Raw genomic sequence first — 5,610 nt, 5'->3', positions numbered from 1 at the left:
CAGAAGTTCTCAATTTTGATACGTTGCAACTTAGTTTTGTTTTTTTTTTTTTTTTTTTTTTTTTTTTTTTTTTTTTTTTATCATGTGCCCAATTAAAAGTTTATTAAGCTCAATTATTTTTATCATGTGTCCACTGAAAATGTAAGTTATGAAAGTTTATTAAAATTGTAGTTTTGGATTACATTTATATTCAATAATTCTAACATGGCAGATGGAGTGCGAGACATGATTCTTTATCTATATGGACTTGCCAAATAAATTTGATTCATTTATTTATATATGTAGGCGACCAGTAAAAATTGGACTAAAAAATAACATTCATTCATTCATTAATGATCATTCATTTTCATCAGTAGTTATCGTACGAGACATTTGTGTGGTGGGTAAGTTAATTATTTTTATGTCCGTGCTTAATCATACTTTGTCGATTAAATTTTGAAACTCGATATATTTCAGTTTATATTTAGACACCATCAACCTAAAATCCTGGCTCCGCCACTGACCACTTTAGTCGTTAATGTTAAAATCAAATATCAATCAATATTCAATATTATTATTAATTTTAAATTTTAAATTTTAATTTCAATTCTATTCTATTACTCCGTATGTTTTAGGAGTATATTACGTACTTATTACGCCGTTTTATTTTAATTTTATATTTTAATTAATTTTAATTTTATACGGAGTATTATATTATTAAAAAAATCTGACACGTGATATGATACTTTAAATCTAATCGGTCTTGCCTTAAATACACATACCTGCCCTCTTAAGTCTTAACCTAGCTTTTATTTCAGATCTACTTTTGGTTTTTTTGTCATCCGTGACCCTTCTTCACCTCGTGAAGAATATATTCGTTCATCGTCTACCAGCTTCCCTAAGGTAATTCATACACATATTTTTGAATCTCTCTCTTTTTCTATTTTAATTTTAATTGTTGTACTATATAAATATATAAATTTATTTATTTATGGATCTGGTTATGTTTTTGTCGTTTGCGCAATACATCAGTTCAGGGACAAGGCCTTATCAGTTATTAGTTTTCTCCTAAGATCTAAGTTATCAATAATTTTTTTAGTTATGGATATTTCAATCGTTGCAAGAATTTTTTAGTTGTTTTAATTTATATTGCAAAAAATTGCTAGTTTTTGGATACATATACAAAATTAAAAATTCATGGTGTTTGGAGTCCTAAATGGAATTATCATATGTTAAATTTTCTCATTTGCTAGTTTTTTAATATTTATTTTATGTATTTGTGTGTGTGTGTATGTAAATATGTATAACATTTCAGATCTAAGGACTTTTTAATTATTTTGTTATAATCTATTTTTTAGTTTGTGTTTTGCGATCCTTGCATATGGCAAAGCAAAGCAAGTGTCAGATTTGTAATACATATGTACATATGTGATATAAAAAATCATGGTATTTGTAGTCTCAAATGGATGGATTTTGTGTTTAATTCTGTTATTTTTTCAATTTTTTTAAACTGAAACAGTGAGGAGTATTGATAACCGCTAGTGTTCCTTTGAACCCCATACCTCTCTTGTAAATGGTGCCGGGGTCTGCTTGTGTTAGTTTGAACCTAATTCTTCTGGAAATGGTACCTGGGAATCGTGTTCTACATAACAGCAAGTAAGTTCTAGTTCATCACTCTTGGATAGTTTTGTTAATATCCTACTTATAAGTACTTATTTGTCAAATCATTATGTCTGTAGAGGTATACTTACATTACCTTGGAGAGTACATAGCGTACATGGTTTTTTACAATTTAGGATCAGATGATGTATCATGTATTCCATATTTTTTAAGGAACGTCATTAGGTTTAAATCCAAAATGTTATTATTAGCCTTTCAGGTGGTGTTTGGATCGGTTGTTATATATCAAAGTTGCAAAAAATCGGAACCGGGAGATCTCGGCGATAACTCGGATTCATCAGGCTGTCGAGTTCTCGGTCTACTTCTCGGTCAACGGCCGATTTCTCGGTCAACTTCTCGGTCCGTATCCGATTTATTGAATTTCTCGGTCAATATCTCGATCAACATAATTTTTGTAGTTATATATTATATTATGTATTTTAAAATATTATATAAACGCTTGTTTGTAGCTATATATTATATTATTTATCATAAAGATCATCTCAAAAGCCTAAATTTTATTATAAACGTATATTTGAAAATTTATTTTTATATTAAAAAGTTAATGTTAGTCAACAACTGATTTCTCCCGAGTGCCCCCGAGTTCTCCGAGAACTCTCAAAAATTGTTTGGCCGAGTTCTCCCGAGTTACAACTTTTGCAACATTGATATATATATATATATATATATAGATAGAGAGAGAGAGAGAGAGAGAGAGAGAGAGAGAGAGAGGGGGAGGGAGGGAGGGAGGGAGAGGGGATCCAATGAGAACCTTTTTAATGAGAGAACTTTGAGAACTCCTACTTGTAACAAAAATTAAGTAGGGAACACATTTTAGGCTTATTTAGAACATGTTCGAATTCCTTCAATTTTGTTATACTACTCTGTTTTTGTTAGAACTACTCGATATAAGTTATTTTCTAAATTTAGCCCGATTTAGAGTTTAGGGTTTAGTGTTAGATCCCTTAACCCAAAACCAACTTTAAAATGTTTTTTTTGTTAAACGCTAAATCCAAACCCTCAATCTAAACCCTAAACTCTTGAAAGCTACCTAAAAAAGCGTAAACTCTAAATCATTAATCTAAACCCTAAAATGTAGAAATTGAATGTAGAACATTATGTAGAACAGACTGGTTTCTGTGCATGTAACAAAAATGTTCTAACAACTCCAATTTTGTGCGCCCTCTTTTTTTTGTTAGAACAACTAGTTGTCAGTGTTTTCCAGCCTAAAAAGGTTCTCATTTGATCCTTGCACTATATATATAGCTGATTATGCTAAGCATGTTTGTATTTTATATCAAATGTACGTTTAAGGATATTGTTCAAGAAATATGGGTTATTTGATAACAAAGAAGCCTTCTTTTTTCAGATGTTTTATTCAGCCTCTATTTATCGAGGCCAGCTCAGGTCAAGAAGGCCCTACAACATCTGTTTTCAAGTAAACTAAACTTAAAAGAGTTTGGATTTCCTATTGCCTATTTTCTCGACTACAATGGCGGGTATGTATGTTGTGCGACTTTTTTTTAACTTATCTTTCACTTGATAGTTTTAATTTTATTCGTAAACATCTTTTGATTTTATTTTAGGTGATGTGAAATGGATGTCTAAAACGGATTTATGGTTGATCAAACAAAGTTGACATACAAAGTAAGTTCTAAAATATTGTATGTTCAATTTCCCTAATTTTAATAATCATTTATTATAGCAAAGGTGTTTAACGTCGTTTTCTTAATTTGAAAAGTTATTATGTCATTTGGCATAACGGGATTATATGTCATTTGCATCTGTTGAGTGAATCTTTAAACCGTCTTTTTGGTTCCAAACCATTAGTGACTTTAGATAGTTAGTGGGACACACGTTTAATTGCATGCTTTTACCAGTGTTTTTTATTTTTTTTAATTAACTTTTAGTTATCTAATTCATTTGTTTAGCCTAACCTACCAGATTGAATTACATACATGCGCTCTTCTTCTTCTTCTTCTTCTTCTTCTTCCAAACACAACTCTTATACTAAACGGTATGTATGCCTGGCAAGTCAAACCTATAACCTAAAAAATGGGTTCATTGGGTCTTAATTTTAGGGTCCAGTAAAGGGTCCAGTAGGGTCCGAATTTATAAAACATAAGAAATGTTGTGGGTCCAAAAGTGAACTATTTATAACACAAGGAAAAAGTGACGGGTCCAACGGGTCCTTTCTTCGGGTCCAATGGGTCCTACGTTTTCGATGCCCATTTCGTCGCGAATTTCGACGTGCATTTTGAAAGCACGTTTTCGTAGCGCTTTTTTGCTGCAAGTTTTACGCGGCGCGTTTTTGGCACGTGTTTTTTGCGCGCGTTTTCGGCGCGGTTTTCACAGGGCGTTTTCGCCGAGCGTTTTTAACGCCCGTTTTGCAGAGCGTTTTCGGCGCGCATTTTCACAGCGAGTTTTTTGGAGCGGGCGTTTTCGCCGTGCGTTTTCAACGCCCAATTTCGAAGCGCGTTCACAACGAGTTTTTCGCAACGCGTTTTTGGCGCGAGTTTTTCGCAGCGCTCTTTCGGCACGCATTTTCGGCGGGTGTTTTCGACACCCCTTTTCGCAGCGCTTTTTCGGCGTGAATTTTTCGCGGGGCGTTTTCGCGGGGCGTTTTCGACCCTTCTTTTTCACGGCGCGTTTTCAACGCGCGTTTTTGCAGCCTGTTTTCGTCGTGCTTTTTCTCAGCGTGTTATTGTTAGACATTTTCACGCGCGTTTTCGGCGCGCGTTTACGCAGCGGGTTTCCGCAGCGCGTTTTCGCCGTGCATTTTTGACGCGCTTTTTTGCAGCACGTTTTCGCACCGCGTTTTCGCAGCCCTTTTTTCTTCATGTTTATCTGATTTCTTGATGTTGTTTTAGGTGACTTATCCGTGTTTTCATCATCGTTTTTGTAGAGTTATTTACTTTTTATCTTAGTTTTATGTCTTGCAATATAATTATATCAATTTTTACTAGTATAATGTTAATATATCAATTATATGGGTATTTTATTGGAACTTCTATGGATTATAGGGTTGTTAATGCCCATCTAAGGAGAATGTGGCGGAGGTATGACCTTAAAGAAATCGTCAAAACAGCTGCAGGATTTTATTTATGCAAATTTAAAAATGAAAAGGGTATGAAGGAGGTTCTTGAGAGTGGTCCATGGTTAGTTAATAATGTTCCTTTTTTCGTGAATCAGTGGGAACCTGGGGTTTGGCTTGAAAAAATTGAACCTGAAAAAGTTCCAATTTGGATTTGCATTCACAATATACCCATTGAACTATGGAGTGGCAGAAGTGTAGGTAAACTTGTTAGTGGTATTGGTAGGTCTATGTTGATGGACAAAGTTACTTCAGAGAGATGTTTGAGTAAAAGTGGAAGACTAGGTTTTGCTAGAGTTTTGACTGAAGTCAATGCAGCTGATGACCTTCCTAGCTTTGTCGAATTTTCCTATCCTGTGATTGGTTCTTTTCCAGCCAAAGTGGGTAAACTTGAGGTGACTTATCAATGGAAACCGCCTTTATGCACTCATTGCAAAGTGTTTGGGCACTCTTTTAATACTTGTAAAATTAGGCCTAAAACAGAAGATGAAGTATCTGCACAAGTGTTAAAAGACGCTTTGAAAATCAACAATGATGGTGAAACAGTTGATTTAAATAACCAGTGTGTTGAGGACGGCTTTAAAGTTGTTGGTAAGAAAGGAAGGGTATTTCATAAGTTGAATTTTGATAATAATAAAAGTCAATGGCAGTCAACAGAAGCAAAAGGTATCAAGCAAAATGCAGTTAAGAATAATTATGGTATTAAAGACAATATTGTTGTGGAGGAAACAGATTGGAATGTGGAGTCCCAGAAAAGTCGAAATCATAATGTTTTAAGGAAAAGAGATAAAGGGAAGGACATTGATGGTGAAGGTAATAATAAGACATATTCCAAAGATAGAATTGAAACAAACAATCCTTTTTATGTATTAGTAGAT

General features: G+C 33.8%; 1 long non-coding RNA gene across 1 annotated transcript; it reads left to right on the top strand.

The window, feature by feature from the left end:
• Positions 1 to 767: 767 nt before the first annotated feature.
• LOC139865976 (uncharacterized) lies at positions 768 to 3,070 on the top strand. Its single transcript, XR_011765182.1, has 3 exons — positions 768 to 882; positions 1,499 to 1,635; positions 3,008 to 3,070. It is a non-coding gene; the product is annotated as an uncharacterized lncRNA (long non-coding RNA).
• The last annotated feature ends 2,540 nt before the right edge of the window (positions 3,071 to 5,610 follow it).

This window comes from Rutidosis leptorrhynchoides, chromosome 9 (assembly GCF_046630445.1).
Source record: "Rutidosis leptorrhynchoides isolate AG116_Rl617_1_P2 chromosome 9, CSIRO_AGI_Rlap_v1, whole genome shotgun sequence".
Lineage (NCBI taxonomy): Eukaryota > Viridiplantae > Streptophyta > Magnoliopsida > Asterales > Asteraceae > Rutidosis > Rutidosis leptorrhynchoides.
Note: the sequence above shows the minus strand (reverse complement) of the source record. Positions and strands in the feature narration are given on the sequence as shown.